Source organism: Felis catus, assembly GCF_018350175.1.
Source record: "Felis catus isolate Fca126 chromosome D2 unlocalized genomic scaffold, F.catus_Fca126_mat1.0 chrD2_random_Un_scaffold_45, whole genome shotgun sequence".
Lineage (NCBI taxonomy): Eukaryota > Metazoa > Chordata > Mammalia > Carnivora > Felidae > Felis > Felis catus.
The window spans coordinates 239,144-259,085 of NW_025408508.1; the positions used below are offsets into that span (position 1 = coordinate 239,144).

General features: G+C 41.3%; 1 long non-coding RNA gene across 8 annotated transcripts in view; it reads right to left on the reverse strand.

Annotated features, from left to right (window-relative positions):
* LOC123383595 overlaps positions 1-15,637 on the reverse strand; it is a 30,763-nt gene extending 15,126 nt beyond the window's left edge. For 3 of the 8 annotated variants that reach the window (XR_006593483.1, XR_006593482.1, XR_006593485.1), the window contains exons 1-2: positions 15,476-15,635; positions 8,599-8,755 (exon numbers count right to left, since the gene is read on the reverse strand). This is a non-coding gene — a long non-coding RNA (uncharacterized LOC123383595). Of the gene's footprint in view, positions 1-8,598; positions 8,756-15,475 lie in introns of all 8 variants that reach the window. The other 5 variants (XR_006593487.1, XR_006593486.1, XR_006593481.1 and 2 more) reach the window with 3 other exon arrangements.
* Positions 15,638-19,942: the final 4,305 nt, after the last annotated feature.

The following is a 19,942-nucleotide window of genomic DNA, read 5'->3' on the forward strand; positions in this document are numbered from 1 at the left end:
TGCCAAGACAAGACGAATGCATCCCAAATGAAAGAACAAGATAAGGTCATGGCCAGGGACATGAAAGGAACACTTCCAAACTCATTCTATGAGGCCAACATGGCCTCGAGTCCAAACTGGACAAAGACCCCACCAGAAAGGAAAACTACAGACCAATTTCCCTGATGAACCTGGATGCAAAAATTCTCAACAAAAAGTAGCAAACCGGATCCAACAATACATAAAAAGGATTATTCAGGACAATGAAGTGGATTTTGTTCCTGGAATGCACAATAGATTCAATATCTGCAAATCAACTGATGTGATACATCACATTGATAAAAGAAAGGATAACAACCACATGATCCTCTCCATAGATGCAGAATAAACGTTTGACAAAATGCAGCAGCATCCTTTCGTGGTGAAAAAAAAAAAAAAAACCTCATGAAAGGAGGGATAGAAGTATCATGCCTCAACATGAGAATATCCAGATATGAAAGTCCCACAGCTCATATCATCTTCAATGGTGAAAAACTGAGCTTTCCCCCTAAGGTCAGGAACACGACGGGGATATCCACTCTCAGCACTTTTATTCACCATACTGTTGGAAGTCTTAGCCTCAGCAATCAGACATCAAAAAGAATACAAGGTGTCCAAGTTGGCAAGGAGGAATCAATCTTTCCCTGCTCACAGACATGATACCCTCCTTGGAAAATCCGAATGACTCCACCAAAAAACATCTAGGATTGATACAGGAATTCAGGAAAGTATCAGAATATAAAATCAATATGCAGAAGTTGATTGCATTTCTATACACCAGTAATGAATCAACAGAGAAATCAAGGAATTGATGTCATTTACAACTGCACTGAAAACCATAAAATACCCAGGGATAAACCCAACCAAAGAGGGAAAAAATCAGTACAGTTAAAACAATAGAGGGTCTCCTGGGTGGCTCAGTCAGTTAAGTGCTGTCTTCGGTTCTGGGCATGATCCTGCATTTGTGGGATTGAGTCCCTTGACGGGCTCTGTGCTGACAGCTCAGAGTCTGGAGCCTGCCTCAGAGTCTGTGTCTCCCTCTCTCTCTCTGCCCCCCCCACTCATGTGCTGTCACATGCTCGCTCACTCTCTCAAATATAAATAAACATTAAAAAAATTAAAAGAATAAACCATACAACGTCTATAAAAGAAGTTGAAGAAGACACAAAGAAATGAAAAAAAAATCCCATGCACATGGATTAGAAGAACAAATATTGTTAAAATGTCACTACTACCCAAAGCAATTGACAAATTCAATGTAATTCCTATCAAAATAACACCAGCATTTTCCACAGAGCTAGAGACAACAATCCTAAAATTGTATGGAATCAGAAAAGACCCCAAGGAGCCAAAGTAATGTTGAAAAAGAAAAACAAAGATGGAGACATTACAACTCTGGACTTTATGGTGCATTAGAAAGCCGCAATCATCAAGACGTATAGTATGGGCACAAGAACAGACACATAGATCAAAGGACCAGAATAGGGAACCCAGAAATGGAGCCTCAAACATATGGCTGAATAATCTTTCACAAAGCAGGAAAGAATATCCAAAGGAAAAAGAAGAGTCTCTTCAGCAAATGGTCTGGGAAAACTGGACAGTGAGAAGTATGAACCTGGACTATGTTCTTAAACTTCTCTCTCTCTCTCTCTCTCTCTCTCTCTCTCTCTCTCTCTCACACACACACACACACACACACACACACACACACACACACCTCAAAATGGATGAAAGATCTAAATGTAAGACAGGAAACCATCAAAATCCTAGAGGAGAAAACAAGCAACCTACCTCTTTGATCCTGACCGCAACAACTTCTTGCTTGTCATTTCTCCAGAAGCAAGGGCAATAAAACCAAAATAAACTATTGGGACCTCAAGATAAAAAGCTTCTGCACAGCAGAGGACACAATCAGGAAAACTAAAAGGAAACTTAATGGAATGGAAGAAGATATTTGCAGGTGACATATCAGATAAAGGGTTAGTATCCAAAATCTATCAAGAACTTATCACACTCAACACCCAAAAACCAAATAATCCAGAGAAGAAATGGGCAAAAGACAGGAAGAGACACTTTAACAAACAGGACATCTAGATTGGTCACACGTGAAAAGATGCTCACCCTCATTCCTCATAAGTGAAATACACATCAAAACCACAATGAGATAACCCCTCACGCCTATCAGAATGGCTAAAATTAACATCTCAGGAAACGACAGATGTTGGCAAGGATGCAAAGGGAAAGTTTTGCAATGCTGGTGAGAATGCAAAATGGTGTAGCCACTCTGGAAAATAGTATGGAGATTCGCTACAAAAAACAAAAGTAGAACTGCACTAGGACCCAGCAATTGCACTACTAGGTATTTACACAAAGGATACATTAATGCTGACTCCAAGTGGCACATACACTCCAATGTTTATAGCAGCATTATCAACAATAGCTACATTATGCAAAGAGGCCAAATGACCATTGACGGATGAATGGATAAAGAAGATGTATATTCATACAATGGAATATTACACGGCGATCAAAAGGAATGAAATCTTGCTATTTGCAACAACGTGGAGTGAACTGGACTTTATTATGATAAGGAAAATATGTCAGAGAAAGACACACATCATATTAAATTCCACAGATGAGAGAATTCATAACACTGAAGAACGTAGTGAAAGGAAAGCAAAAATAAGATACAAACAGAGATGGAGTCAAACGATAAGACACTGTTAAATAGAGGGAAGAAGCTCAGGGTTCCTGGAGGGTTACTGAATAGGGGTATGGGCTAAATGGGTGATGGGCATTAAAGACAGCACTTGGGATGAGTACTGGATATATTTTTGTAATTGACGGATCACTAAATTCTAATCCTGAAACTGTATTCCACTATAAGGTAACTAACTTGGAGTTAAATTTTAAAAAAGAAGAAATATTAAAAATAAGTAAAGAAATATACTACCAGTCAAAAGAAAAGAATATATAAATCGGGCTCTTTTAGTGGAAATGAAAGACCAAAATTGTTACAGACAAGAAAGGATCAGAGAAAACATCAAGATACAATGGTAAAACAACTAGCAGGGCACTAAATATATACCTATCAATAATTACTCTAATGTAAATCAACTAAATGCTCCAATCAAAAGACATTGGATAGGGGGTCAGAATGGACAAAAAAAAAAAAAAAAGAAAAGAAAAGAAAAGAAAAGAAAAAAGAAAAGAAACAAACAAAACAAGGCCTATCTAGGTACTGCCTACAAAGCCTTATTTGGACTTAAGTCACCTGCAGATTTAAATGGAGGGAATGAAAAAACATTTTTCATGCCAGGAATATCAAAAGAAACCCAGTACCAATACTTATATCGGGCAAAAAAACCTTTAAAATCGAGACTGTAGTTTGGTACCCTTTAGGTCAATACCTAGCAGTAAAATTGCAGGCACCCAATATTGATAGCAGCTTTATCAACAGTAGCTAAATTATGGAGAGCCCAAGTATCCATCAAGTGATGAAGGTATAAAGAAGTTGTGGGGTCTGTGTATGTGTGTGTCTGTGTATTCAGGTATACGCATGTGTGTGTGTATATATATTCATACATACATACATACATATGTATATACAATCTAATATGTCTCAGCTTCAAAAAGAATGAAATCCTGCCATTTGCAATGATGTGGATGGATCTAGAATGTGTTATGCTAAGTGACATATGTCAATCAGAGAAAGACAAATATATGATTTCACTCATGTGGAATTGAAGAAACAAAACAGATGAAAACATGGGAAGGAGGCAGGAAAAGAGAAGAGTGGTAACAAACTACATGTGTCTCTTAATGATAGAGAAAAAAAAGTTAAGGTTCATGGAGGGAGATGGGTCAGCTCTGGGATAGATGGGGGACCTGTATTAAGAAGAGCACTTGTTGTGATGAGCACTGGGTGTTGTATGTAAGGGATGAATCACTGAATTCTACTCCCGAATCCGAGAATGCACTGTATGTCAACTAAGACTTAAATTTAAAAAATAAATAAAGCTGTAACAAGAGATGAAGACAAACACTATCTCATACTAAAGGGGACAACCAAACAAGAAGATCCAATGATTATAAATTTTGATGCCCCCAACATGCAACCACCAAGTATATAAAACATTTAACAACAACCATAAAAGAACTCATTTATAATAATATAACGATATTAGAGGACTTTAACACATAACTCACATCGATGGACAGAACCTGTAAATAGAAATTCAACAAGGAAACAATGGCTTTGAATCACACACTGGACCAGATGGGTTTAACAGATATATTCAGAACACTCCATACTAAAATGACAGAGTACACATTCTTTTCAAGTGCACATGGGGCATTCTCCATAATTGATCACATTCTAGGTCACAAAGCAGGCCTCAACAGGTACCCAAAGATAGAGATCAGACCAAGCATTTTTTCTGACCACAAAGCTAATAAACTTGAAGTTAACCACGTGTGCGTGCGCGCGCGCACACACACACACACACACACACACACACACACACACTAAGGGGGAAAGGCCACAAATAAAGGGAGGTTAAATAACATGCTACCGAATGAATGGGTCAAACAGGAAATCAATGAGAAAATACACTGAAAGTAATGAAAATGAAAATACACTGGTAAAAATATTTGGAATGCGGCAGAAGCAGTCTATGATGGAAGTATATAGCAGTACAAGCCAACCATAAAGAGCAAGAAAAATCCCAAACAATCCTAACTTATAACTAAAGAAATGAGAAGAGCAGCCGAAGGAAGGAAACAATAGAGATTAAGGCAGAAATAAGGAATATAGAAACCAAAAAGACACTAGACCAAATCAATGAAACCAGGGGCTGGTTCCTTGAAAACAGTAATCAACATGAAAACCTCCTAGGCAGAGTTTTCACAAAGAAGAAGGAAAGGACTCAAGTACATAAAATCACAAATAACACAGGAGAAATAACAGTCAATGCCACAAAAATACAGTTAGAAGATAATATTATGAAAATCTATATGCAACAAATTGGACACTCTGAGAAAAATGGAACAATTCCTAGAAACACACAAACTACCAAAACTGAAACGGGAAGATACATAAAATCTGAAAACAGAAATAAATCAAATCAGTAATAAAAAATTTTCCCCCCCAACACAACAGTTCAGGGACAGATGGCTTCACTAATGAATTCTACCATCCATTTAAGGAAGAGATAATATGTATTCTTCTCGAATTATTACAAAAAATAAAAAAAGAAGGAAAACTTACAAATTCATCTTATGAGGCCATCATTACCCTGATACCAAAACCAGTTAAAGCCTCCACTAAAAATGAAAACTGCCGGGGCTCCTGTGTGGCTCGGTGGGTTTAGTGTTCAAATCTTTTTTTTTTTTTAATTTTTTTTCAGCGTTTTTGTTTATTTTTGGGACAGAGAGAGACAGAGCATGAACGGGGGAGGGGCAGAGAGAGAGGGAGACACAGAATCGGAAACAGGATCCAGGCTCCGAGCCATCAGCCCAGAGCCCGACGCGGGGCTCGAACTCACGGATGGCGAGATCGTGACCTGGCTGAAGTCGGACGCTGAACCGACTGCGCCACCCAGGCGCCCCATAGTGTCCAAATCTTAATTTTGGATTAGGACATTATCTTGCAGCGCATGGGTTCGAGTCCCACGTTGGACCCTGTGCTGACAGTGTGGAGCATGGCCAGGATTCTCCCTCTCCCTGTCTCTCTGCCCCTCCCTCACTTTTATGGACTCTATGTCTCTAAGTAAATAAATACTTTAAATATGTTAAAAAATGTTAAATAAAACTACAGACCAATATCCCGACGAATATGTATGCATAAATTCACATCAAAATACCTTCAAATTAAAGTCAATAATACATTAATAGAATCATTTACCATAATCAAGTGGGATATATTCCCGGACTGCAAGGGTGGTTCCACATTCACAGATCAATCAACATGATGCACCACAGTAATAGAAGAAAGGATAAGAACAATATGATGCTTTCAAGACATGCAGGGAAACGATTTCACAAAATGTCACATCCATTCACGATAAAACCCCCTAGCAAGTATATTGGTACTCAACCTACCTGCACATAATAAAGGTCATCTATGAAAAACCCACAGCTCATCTCATCCTCAATGGGGAAAAATTGAAAGTTTTTCTTCCAAGGTCGGGGACAAGACAGGGATGATCCCTCTCACCACTGTTATTCCACATAGTACTGTAAGTTTTAGCCACAGCAATAAGACAACAAAAAGAAATAAGAGGCATCCAAATTGGCAAGGAAGAAATAGAACTTTCACTATTTGGAACTGACATGATGCTCACTATAGAAAACATGAAAGACTCCCCCCAAAATTGTTAGAATTGATATATGAATTTGACAAATCAAAATATACAGAAATCAATATACATAAATCTATTGCATTTCTGTAGACAAATAATGAATTAACAGAAAGAGAAAGTAAGGGATCAATCCCATTGGCAGGTGCACCAAATAGCCCAAGATACCTGGAATAAACCTAACCAAAGAGGTAAAAGATCTGTACTCTAAAGGCTGTGAAACACTGATGAAAGAAATGGAAGAGGACACAAAGAAAAGGAAATACATTTCATGTTCACGGATAGGAAGAACAAAATACTGTTAAAAGGTCTACACTCCACAAAACAATCTACACGTGTAATGAAATCCCTATCACACAAACAACACATTTGTCACAGAACTAGAACAAATAGTCCCAAAATATGTATGGAGTGGCAAAGACCCCAAACAGCCAAAAGAAATTGAAGACCAAAACTAAAGCCGGAGACATCACGCTTCTAGACTTTAGGTTATATTACAAAGCTGTACTGAACAGAACAGTATGGTACTGGCAACCAACAACAACAACAAAAACACAGACACAGAGACCAATAGAATGGAAACCCAGGCATGAACTCATACATATATGGTCAGTTAATTCTCAACAAAACAGGAAAGGATATCCAATGGGGAAAAAAAAGATACTCTTGGGATACATGTTTGGCTCCACAGCGTGTGACAGTGGATTCAGCTCCAATAATGATCTCAGGGCAGTGCAGAGCATGCGTGGGATTCTCTCTCTCCATTTCTCTCTGCCCCTCTTCTGCATGTTCTCTCTCTCTGTCTCTCTGTCTCTCTCTCTCTCAAAAATAAATGCATAAACTTAAAAAAAGTATCCTCAACATGTGGTTTTGGAAAAACTAGACAGCAACCTGCAAAACAAAACAAAAACACAAAAGGACCACTTTCTTACAACATACACAAAAATAAATCCAACATGAATAAAGAACTATGTGTGAAACCTGAAACCATAAAAATCCCAGAGGATACCTAACACAGGCAGTATCTTATTTGACATTGGCTGTACAAACATCTTTGTAGATATATCTCCTGAGGTAAGGGAAACACAAGCAAAAATAATGGGACTTCATAAACATAAAAAGCTTCTGTCACAAAGGAAATAATCAACAAAACTAAAACACCTACAGAATAATATTTGTAAACGACATCTGATAAAGGGTTACTGTCCAAAATATATAAAGTTATACAGCACCCAAAAAATGAGAAAGCCAATGAAAAATGGGCAGATGACATGAATGGACATTTTCCCAAGGTGACATAAACATAGCCAAGAGACACATGAAAAGATGCTCAGCATTACTCATCTTCAGGGAAATACAATTCAAAAGTACAATGAGATAACACGTCACATCTGTGAGAATGACTAAAATCAATGAATGATGAAACAGCAGGTGTTGGCAAGGATGTGGGAAAAGAGAAACCCTCTTGCATTGTGGGAAGGAATGCAAACTGGTGCAGCCACTCTGGAAAACATCATGGAGATTCGTCAAAAAAAAAAAAAAATGGAAATAGAACTATGTTACGATCCAGCAATTTCACTACGAGGTATTTACAGAAAGAATACAAAAATAATTCTTCACAGGGATACATGCACCATGAGTTTACAGCAGCATTTTCTACAAAAGCCAAATTACGGAAACTGACCAAGCATCCATCAACTGATGAATAAACTGAGATGTAGTGTATGGAATGTAATATTACTCAGCCATAAAAACATGAAATCTTGTCATTTTCCACGAGGTGGATGGAGTGAAAGAATGTTATGCTGGGTGAAATAAGCCTGTCAGAGAAACACAAATACCAGATGATTTCACTAACACATGAAAATAAAACAAAACAAAGGGGGGGGGGAGGAGACAGTGACAAACACTCTTAACTAGAAAACAAACTGAGGGGTTCCACAGTGAGGTGGGGGAATGGATGAAACAGCTGCTGGGGATTACCAAGTGCACCTGGGATGGGCACCAAGTGACGCATGGAAGTGTTGCTCTATATTGTACGCCTGAAACTAATATTACACTGTAGGTTTCCTAAGTGCAATTTAAAGTAATAGATAACATAAGGTTAAGACACCTACCTACCGGGTTTTCTGTGGTTTTCAATCACTTCATTAGGTTACAAAAATAACCATTATTTTTTTTAAAAAGCATGTATGATGTGGGGGACAGTTTGTGCCCTTACCTTGGTCACTGGTTCCAGCAGGACTCGGAAAGTGGGTCCCAGCTCATTCTTCTAGAAGGTCCTGAGACGAACATTTCGTGTATTCAAGTCCTAATGGAATGCAGCTCCCGTTCTTCTGAATTTCTGTCAGCGTTTCTTACCGGAAACAAGCCTGAATCTGGAACAAACCATTGACTGCATCTATGAGGTGAAGTCGTGGAACCCCGCAATCCACGAGTCCTTTAGTAAAATACGACTTGTTCAAATACTTTCCAGGAAGTTGAGGAATTAAACACGGGAACAACCCAGAAAATTCAAGGGCCTATGCTGTTTAGCAACCATCATGCCCAGGGAAGCCACCCAGGGCTCCCTCCTCAGTACTTAGTATAACAAGGCAGCTTCTCTCTGGCGACTCAGGAGATGCCAAGTTGCTGCAAAGCTCCCAAGGTCTCCCCTGGGGCGGGCGGCAGAACCCGCTGGAAACACAGCTCTGCTCTCTGTTCTGAGACAGCTGAAGAGGCCCTGCGTCCTCTGGGAGCAGCAGCAGCCCTTCCTGCTCTGAAGTGCCCTGGGTCAGAAAAGCCGATGGTGCGCCCTCTGCTGGCCATCACTGCCTAGGCAGAGGAGCCCGCCCCTCCGGGTCTGTGGTGCTTGAGCTCTCTCTGCTGGCTACCCTGGGAATTCCTGCAATGTTGAAGGCCCTGGTCGCTCAGCTGAGGGACTGAAGGTGCTCTGGGCAACTCCGCCTGTTCTCCACAATGGGAAGGGTCTTAGTGACAGGGCCTGGGACACAAAGAAATCTTTTCCTTCTCCTTTTTTTTTTTTGAGTGAAGAATGAAACAGAATTCATTAACATAATGACATCATTTGTAATGTTTTAAGCAATGTCCACAGAAAAATAGACCGCCAATTTACACATGCTGAGCAAGTAATTGTGTTTACCACCAGAGTATTTAGGTTAGATACAGAATTGACACCTTTGAGAGAGAGATAACTGCTTCCGGCTATGGAACGAATGAGTCCTAGGGATACAAGAGACAGCCAATGGAATAGAGTCAATCCTGTAATAATATTGTTGCATGCTTTCACAGGATAGCTACACTTGTGCTGAAGTACAACATAATTTATAGACATATGGAATGACTACAATGTATGCCTAAAACTAATACAACAAATGTGTGAAGAATATTTCAATGAAAAGTTGACATCCTTTACGCTATCTTTAATTTATCTTTTTTTTTTGCCAATGAACTATCATTCCTGGGGCGCTTGGGTGGCTTAGTCAGTTAAGCATCCGACTTCCCCTCAGGTCATGATCTTGCAGTCCATGAGATTGAGCCCTGCGTCAGGTTCTGTGCTGACAGCTCAGAGCCTGGAGCTTGCCCCAGATTCCATGTCTCCTGCTCTCTCCCCCCTCCCTCCCTCAGGCTCTCTCCAAAAAAGAAAAACAGAAACATTATAAATTAAAAAAAATCATTCCTAATTTAGAATCTGTGAAATTCCATTTATACTAGATTCTCTAACATCACCATCTTGATGTAGAGAGCTTATCTGAATAGTCACTAATAATATCTTTGATGACACATATGTGGCAGGGTCAGAATGCAACTTACAGGGAGCTACACATCTGTTATGAATTTACTGTATGTATCCTTGGCTAATATTTCCAATAAAATGTGCTTTAGTGATACAGATGTATGAAATAATGTCCATCAGTCATATAGGTCAAATTCCTATAGGACCATTCATTATGCCTTCAATTACTAATTGCCATCTCTTCAAAATTAAAAGAAAGCTGGGACAAGAAAATGTCTTTGAATTTGATGTAAGAGAAGACTATGGTGTTTTAAAAGGTTCACCTACCATCCGGCATCCTCAGTTTGGCAGTGGACAGGAGGATAAAAACCCACGATCTTGATGCACACCACTAGCTCCAGAGGGAGAATATGGACCTTCTTGTCAAATACCTTTTATCAATATCAGCAGTTCAACTCTCCCAGGTCCAGACTGCCGGATCTGGGGGCAACACAATGCCTGATGCCTGGGTTCAGAACATGAGGAAGACCAGCTGGCAGGGAGCGGCGGGGAAATCCAACAGGGCCTGGGCAAGTGAGGGAGATGGGTCCGGGTTCCCTCCCCACAGGGCGGCTCTAGTGTTTACCTGCCAAAGAGCAGCACACTCTCCCTCAAGACATCCCTCTCCATGACAGAACATGAGGCTGTGCCCCCACAATTCCAGGAGAAATGAGGGATACCCATCTTTTCAAATGCAATAGCCTCTGCAAAGCTTGGCCCCAGGGATGTTGGAGTCTTGGAGTCACACAACACTGATGCCCATGATACCTGCCATTTCTGCCCCAGCACTCAGAGACACTTCATACATCCCCTCTCCCCTGGCCCATCTCACCCCATGCACATTCCTGGACCAGGTCTCTACTTTCTCCTTGTACTTCCTCTTTGTCTCTCTTTATCTCTAACCACATCACTCTCTATTTCTTCCTTTCACTCTCTAGGACTTGCCCAATTCCCCTATCACAAATTCAATGTCTCTCTCCCTGCCTGTCTCTTTCTCCACCTCTCCCCAGGCTTCAGGATATCTGCTTTGTGCATGCAGCCCTGTCCAGGAGCACAGGGCACTCCTGTCTCTTCCTCTCTCATGTCTTGTTTTGTCCCAGGCCCTGATCACAATGGAGGAGAATCCCCTGTACAGCAGCTGCTCATGTTGACATTTGCTAGAGCAATGCTGGCAGCATGTGGACAGCCAGACATTTACCCTTGGTGGCTAATCCATGACCCAAAATCTTCTGGAGGGCTGACTGCTTCCCTAAGCTGGGAGGAAAAAGGGGCTCAGAGTTTTCGGGGTGCCTGGGGCAAAGTGGATTGGCTTGGCCGATGTAGAAGGAGCCATATGCTTACCCACAACTCTCCTGGGTGGTGTCCAAGGAACCTATCTCAGACCATGGAGCTCTGCCCTCCCGATTCCTCAATAAGGCAACAGGGGAAGCTTTGTGGGACATCATGTGGGACTCACCACAAAAGCTGCGCCATTTGCCCCCTTGAGGCCACCTAGATTGGTGCTATGGGGGGAAGCTGGTAAGGTGCACAAGGGCACAAGAGCTGAGTTAACGCAGGGCCTCCTTACCGGTCTCCTGAATCCATTCCTCACCATCGGAAGAGACCCTTTCCTGGAGACAGATACCTGCCCTCCTCATCAGCACAAACCCCATCAACTAGCACGCACGCCATGTGCTCATGAGTGTCTATCTACAGATATAACAACCATCACCAGATCTCCCTAAAGGATGTATCCAACTCCTCAGATGGAACTATAGGTCCCTTCCAGGCATTACAACCCCAAAGAATGATCTGTCTTCTTCCACCAATCCTGTACATACTATGTGTTGGCTGACTGCATATACAGGAACCCCAAAGTGTATGCTTGATGGGGAATGAGTGTTGATTTTCCTGGAAGCTGACGCTGACACGGAAACACAACTGTGACAAGTGTATTAGGGGACATTAGGAAGGACAAAGTGGAGTGGACAGGCTGGGCAGGGAAAGCATTCAGACCAAGGGGCAGATTAGACACCATCTCTAAATATATAATAACCATAGCTGGTTTGTAATGGCTCAGTGTCCTCTCCAAATTTCAAACGGATTGTCCTCTACGTCAAAGTGATTTTGACTTATTGCAAAGGGATCTTCTGTTCTCCTCTATGCATTTTGTCTTCTACAATACATCTGTGGCCTTGGATGAGCACATATTTGTGTGGCTGCATTTGTATGTCTACCTCAGATCTTAGATGTAGATGCCTGAATATACACATTCTCATACTTATCTTTTCCTTCTTTGTAAAGTAGGACCTGAATTTTAATAGAAAAAACACAGGGGTCGTTGTTGTATCTTTGGAAACAGGAATTGCCAATCTCCCAACCTCAGGCATTATACCCTTAGTTTCATGAAACTGAATGAACATCTGTTGATGATCTTCTGTGTGCAGATACATTCATTTCCACCCTGAGAAGGGTGAATGCCCACTCATCCCATACATTTTACAAATTCCTTATGTGCTTAACCACCTCTTCATCGCACTGACCTCAGAGACCAACATTGTTCCTGCTTCTCAGATTACAGTGCTGAGGCTCTGAGATGGCCCCACTGAGAGCTGGCATTAGGGCTGAGACAGCAGGATCACAGGCAGTGCCTCTGGAAATTGTGAGGGAAGTTTCAGAGATGTACACCTTCATGCAGGGTCATGACAGTAGGTTCAGGGGTGCGGTGACAAGATTCCAGCAGGGGCGTTTCCTGGTCAACCCTGATTTCCCTGCTAAGAGCCTGATTCAGGCTGAAGGCCAAGGAAGCCACACAGCTAATCTACAACCTTTCATCACATTTAGTCTCACAGAGGCACACAAACTTAGGCAGACAAGCATCCCATAAGAACCAAGGAAAACTACAAATCTCCAGGGCATTCTTTCACAAGGATCCAGAATCTTCAGGAGAACCTCCAAGAGAAACAACAGTCTTTATTTAGATAATGAACTAGGTGCACTTTGGCCACAATGACATTTCAGAGATGACACCTGCATGGACTATTCTTGAACCCATACAGCAGCTCTGTGTGGATGCCACTCTGCGCTCACTATCCCTGCCCAGGTTGTGGGCCCTGCCACAAATGGCCTCCAACTCCATCTCACTGAGTCCAACACCCTCCTCTCTGTACCATCTCAGCTCTCCCTTCTCATGCACAGTCTCCAATTCATTTCCATGAGTTTCATGTCTCCGTCTCTTGTACTTGAGGACCCATTACTGGAGCTGCCATTATTGCAGACCAGAAGCTCCATGTAATTTAACGCATGTGACTCTCTCCCCATTAGGACAGTTGAAGCCCCTGATGGTAAGGGTTTGCCTCATCTCTCACAGAGCCAGGGACATGGACTGTGTGCTGGGCACATCTGAAGAACTGATATGCCTGCTTTTCTATTAAAAGACTCTTTCCTGCTCCACAAAGGATATATGCAGCCCAGCTCAGTAATGGAAATGACACAGCCCAACATATGTATGTCCTGAGAAACTTGAGGAATCTTAACAGTGTCCACATCCAGCAGCACCCTTGCATTACAAAGCGTGTGAGGCCATCTCTCCATCTTCTCAAAGACTCAACAACATAGAAGCTGAACATGCTGAACATGTCAACTCATACAGCTCAGTTTATCTCACAAATAGTCGAGGTGGAGGTGATGGGTACTGTCCCACCATCAAGGAGCTGGAGGCAGCCCATAGAGCCCATGAACAGTGATAAATTGTATCTGTGCAGGGTGGACCTGGGAAAGAAGGAGGTCCTCTTGCATCCATAGGGACCTACAGAAGGGACAGGTGTGTTGGTATGACAGACAGAAGCAGAACGCCCACAGGAGCTGAAACACAATGAAGCAGGTGTCAGCACCTGGCCACTTGTTCATTCATGGGTTCTAGTAGAACAGAGCATCAGTGTCAGAAAACTCTACCCTTCCATGAGGTCCCACCTATAGCCTGAAAGTACCAGATGCCACAAGGAAAAACGACTGTCACCACACGTCACTGCCCATGTTTAAAAATGCAGAAAGCCAAGGAGTCCTGTTCTAGAAGATTGATGGCAGTAATGCCAGTCTAATAAAGGAAAGTACTCCAGAGAGGCAGGCATCTGTGTCCAGGATCTCTCTGGTGTCCTCTTCCACCAGATCTGCAGACTTTTTCTTTGCACATTGAGAACAGACAGAACATGAAGGAATGAAAGAAATGACCAGAACCACACAGAGATCCAGGGCCACCCCAAGGTCAAAGCTCTACCTGCAATCCCAATGCCTGTCCTCACTCTGCTTCCCTCCCTTACAAACACATCTTCTGTGCAAGGCCACAAAGACCTCTGAGGAGATGGGGATTCCTGGAGTCCAGCATTGGGGCCTGGATATGAGTTTTCTGAGGGAAACACATTACCTGTGCATATTCATTGGTCTCAAGTATGTTTATCTTAATTCACAGGTAATTTCAGCTTTTAAATACAACATGAGTTGCAGAGCTATTTTGTGCCGTTGTAAAAGGGAGGTAGAAATTCTACGTAAAAGAATGAACACAAACATGTCTCAATTTCAGGTGAAAAACTCCCATAAGGTATCATGAGACAAAGTACCAATTACAACTGCTCCCGGGACACAAGAGAACCTACTCCTATAAACACAACTGGAGAACTCTGTGAGGTATTGGCCTTGCAAGTAATCACTGATTCTCTGCAGTTCCACGTACATTTTTTATTACACATGCCACTTCTGAAAATTCAGAGTATTTCCACCTAGGGGACAACTGGAGAAATTCTCTATCGTACATTTGCCAACACAGAAGGACCAGTAATGAATTCTGAAATTTTTCTAAGAACCCTCAGCACTGCACAAAGCACACAATATAATGTTGGAAAGAGTTTTTATCAATTCCAGTCATGAGGCTCATAGCAGACATTCTGAACACATTCATGGCCTACACTGAAATAGGAAAAAATAAAAATAATCAGGATAATCCTGTGTAAAGAAGGTGTGGAAGGAGTCAGACGCCCCAGAAGACTTGAGGGTGCAGTGAAGTGTCATCCTCCTCAAGTTATTTCCACAAACACTAACTGAGAGCCAGGTGGTCCTCAGCCTCTATGCACTTGTGGCGTCCAGAGGCACTAGCTAACATGATGATGTTACACTGGAGAAGCCTGGAGGCTTGTGAGGACATAAATCAAACAGTAAAGACACCAGAAGACCAAAACAACAACAACAACAACAACAACAACAACAACAACAAACAAAAAACAAAAAAACAGACAAGGCCAGATAAAAGTTTCCAGAAAGTATTGCAACTGAAACTGGCAACAGAATTTACCTTGTCTTTTTCTGCATCCTTGGTAGAGACACAACTGATATTTCCCATTGGAGCTGCATCACGTCTTAGGTCTCATAAAGGATGGAGGCGGATGGAGGTTGATTCTGACTTGCATAGACTGTGTGGAAGAAAAACAAACCATCCTGAACATGTTTCATTATATGCAACTCATTCACACTCTCAGGTCCCTTACCAGGGACAGAGCGTTTTCCACGTGCCTCGGGTGACCCTTGAGGACAAGAGGGAGATCTGATCCTGTCCCTTGAGGAAGGTTTACAGGGTCCTGGTTCAGGTGTTTTTTAACTAATCAAGCAGCTGTGAACAGCTCAGGTCTCAACTCGCTAGAAAGTATGTTAGGGGTGTGTTTCATCCCTCAGACAGCCCAGCACATGGTCTCTGTACAAGCTACATCCTAGGGAATGCTATGTCTGTCAGCACGTATAAGGCCTCTTTCCTTCTCTATCAGAGACACGTGTTGCCCAGCTCACTATGTGGAAATGACTGCCCATTTCATGCATGTCCTGAGAAACTTGAAGAACCTTACAACGTCCTCACTCAGGCTGACCTGAAAGCCCTGTGGTGCCATCAATGCATCTCCTCCAAACACATAACAAGTAAAAGACACAACGTGTTTTATAAGTCAACTCACACTAGTCATATCATCTTTCCACATGGTGGAGGAGGAAGGTGAGGTCCCAGAGGACCCCAGTTTGGAGAAGGTGGGGGTGGTCCAAAGCCCATGGGTGGTAATAAATGTCAGCCCACGGGGTATGACATGGAGGGCACTTCTGGGAAAGGAGGAAATATCCTGGAAACCACGTGGACATGAAGGACAGAAATTAAACTTTTGACATGTGTTAGGGTAAAAGGTGAAAAATTCAACACCAACACCAACACTAACATACCTGAACCCCAATGAAGCCGAATGGCACCTGTCTCCTTCCTCTCCACCTGGTGTCAACAGGGCAGCATCAGTGCTTCTAAACTCCACCCTTCCCACTGGGTCCCACCTAGAATTTCTAAGAGTTGGAGGAGGCAAAGCAGTGCATTGCTGGCAGCATGGTACTAGCTGTGTCTGCAAATGTGGGGAAGGAAGTGGCTAGTCTTAAAGAATCAGAGGGATAATTCCAGACTACTAAAGAAAGTCTGTTCCACACACACAGTCTTCTATGTCCAGGACTACTCTCCACCCAGCCCTTCACCACCTCAACAGCTCCGTCTTGGCATAGTAAGAGCGGAAACGATGAGGAAGAATTTTGTTTCTGTAGTATTCATTTACATCTTTAATCCATTTCAAGTTAATTCTTGGAGTGGTATAACATAAGGTGCTAAGCTTTATTCTTATGCACGTGTATATCCAATTTTCCCAGCCCCCGTTATTCAAGAGAATACCCTTCTCCACTATGTATTCTTGACTCCCTTGTCAAATACTAGTTGACTGTTCATGCAAGGGTTTAGTTTGGGCTCTCAATTTCCATTCCATTGTCTTGTGTGTGTGCTTATGCCAGTGACATAACTGATTTCTTTGTGTTAGAATGCATCTAGAAATCGAGAAGAGTGATGCCTCCTATTTTGTTCTTTCTTGCGTTGGCTACTTGGGGTCTTTTTGTGGTTCCAAATACATTTTAGGATATGTTTTTCTGATTGCATAAAAACTGCATTGGAGTCTTGATAAAGATTGCACTGAATCTCTAGATGGCTTTGGGTAATATGGACATTGTATCTATATTAATTCCTCTGAAAGACAGACGTGGGATGGCTTTTCACTGACTTGTGTGTTCTCCTGTTTCTTTCATCCAAATTGAATTTCTTCCATTTCAGTACATGGGTGTTATAGTATTCTGTAGAGAGATCTTTCACTTCCTTGGCTAAATTTATTCCTATACAGTTTATTGTTTTTGATGCTATTGTAAATGGATTGTTTTCTTTTCTTCTTAGATAATTTGGTTAGTGTATAGGAAAGCTACAGAATGTGATATGGTGACTTTCTAGTTTGGAACTTTAATGTATTTCTTGATTAGATATTAACAAGTTCTTTTACACTGAACTTTATTTCATTCTTTTACCTTTTTAAAAAATCATGTTATTTGGGAATAGCTGATACAGTATGTTACATTAGTTTCAGATGAACAACATAGTGATTGGACAAGTGTATACATTCTGATACGCTAACACAGGTGTAGCTACAATCTGTCACCATGCATCACTATTCCAGTACCATTCTCAATGTTCCCTATGCTATATCCTCTATCTGTAATTTATTATTCCATAACCAGAAGCCTGCATCACCCAATCCCCTTCACATATCTAGGGCATCCTTGTCTTGTTCCTGATCTTAGAGGACAATCTTTCACAATTTCACTATAGAGTATGATGTTAGATATGGGCTTCACATACATGGCCTTTCTTATGTTGAGATATGTTCCCTCTACGGGGAATTTTTAAAGAGTTTTTTAGCACAAATGGATACCAAATTTTCTCGGAAGTTTTTTGTGTATCTATTGACATAGTCACAGCAGTTTTCTTTTTAATTTTTAAAATGTATGGGGCGCCTGGGTGGCTCAGTTGGTTGAGCGTCCGACTTGATTACGTCATGATCTCACGGTCTATGGGTTTGAGCCCCACATCAGGCTCTGTGCTGACAGCTCAGAGCCTGGAGCCTGCTTCGGATTCTGTGTCTCACACTCTCACTACCCCTCCCCTGATCATGCGCGCGCTCTCTCTCTCTCTCTCTCTCTCTCTCTGTCTCTCTCTTTCTCTCTGTCTCTCTCTCTCTGTCAAAAATAAATAAACATTAAGAAAAATTTAAAAAATGTATTTATTTTGTTTACTTTAAATTTATTTATGTATTTCTTTAGTATATATTTTTTTCAAGTTTTTATTTAAATTCTAGTTGGTTAACATACAGTGTAATGTTAGTTTCAGGAGTACAATGTAGTCATCCATCACTTACATACAACATCCAGTGTTCCTCACTACTAGCGCCCTCCTTAGCCGATCACCCATTTAACCCATCCCCCTGCCCACCTCCCTTCTAGTAATCCTCCGTTTGCTATTTATAGTTGAGGCTGGTTTCTGGACGATTTTTCTTTCATTCAATTATGTGAGGGGTCATATTTATTGATTTTCATTTCTGAAACATCCTTCCTTTACAGGGAAAAACCCTACATCGTGGTCAATGATCCTTTTTATGTGATGGTTAATTTGGTTTGCCTGTATATCACTGGGAATTATTCATCTATATTCATCATGGGAATACTGGCCTATAGTTTTCTGTTCAGGTAGTATCCTTTTCTGGCTTCCTACCAGGGTAATTCCAGTCTCATGAAATGAGTTTATGGTGTTCATTCCTTTTGAATCAGTGAGAGGACTGCTGTTATTTCTTCTACAAACGTTTGGTCACATTCACCAGTGAATCTACCTGGTCCTGGGCTTTTCTTCCCTGAGAGAATTTCAATTACTGATTTAATTTACTTACTTTGGTTATCTTTTTGTATTGATGCAGTCTTCCTTTAATGGGTCTGTGCAAACCTTCTATTTCTTCCTGATACAGTCTTGGTAGGTTGTGTGTTTCTAAGAACCTATCCATTTCTTCTATGTAGGCGGTTTGCTGGCATCTAATTTAGCCATGGTCGCCTCTTTGTCTCCTTTATGTTTCTTTGGTATCAGGTGTAATGTCTGCCCTTTTATTTATAATTATTTTGAGTTGGGTCCTGTCTCTGTCTTAGCATAGTCTACGTATAATCTTGAAATTTTTGTTTCACTCTTCAGAAAACCCACTGTTGACCTTCTTCATATTTTCTATTGATTTTATGGTCTCAGTTTCATTGGTTTCCACTCTCATATGCATTACTTCCTCCCTTTTGAGAACACTGGACATTGGTAGATTGTTGTTTTTTTCTAGTTCTTTTAAATTAAAGGTAGGTTGTTCATTTGAATCCCAAATCTACCCTCCACACATGCAAAACCAGTGTCTCATCAGAGAACCTTCAATAGGTCTCTTCTGCCCTATTTCTCATTCTCCAAACTCTGAGAAATGGAACCAGAAAATTTATTTGAAGACACAATAGATGAAAACGTCCTTAATGTGGGGAATGAAACAGATCCAGAAGTAGGAGGCACAAAGAACCCCCAAAATATTCAAAAGAAGCAGATCCACATCAAGTCATATAGGAATTAAAATGCAAAATGTTGTGATAAAGAAAAAAATAATAGCAGAAAAACCAAAAGATGACAATTACCTACAAGAGAAGCCCCATAAGGTTATCACTGGATGTTTTTCAGAAGAAACTTTGAAACTGTAAGTGAGCAGCACGGCATGGTACAGGTGCTGAATGGATAACATCTGCAGCCAGAGAGTCTATCCACAACACTATCATTCAGATGGAAGGAGAGATGAAAAGGTTCCCAAATAAAAACTCAGCGAGTTCACAACCAACAAACCACCCCTGAAAGAAATGTTAAAGC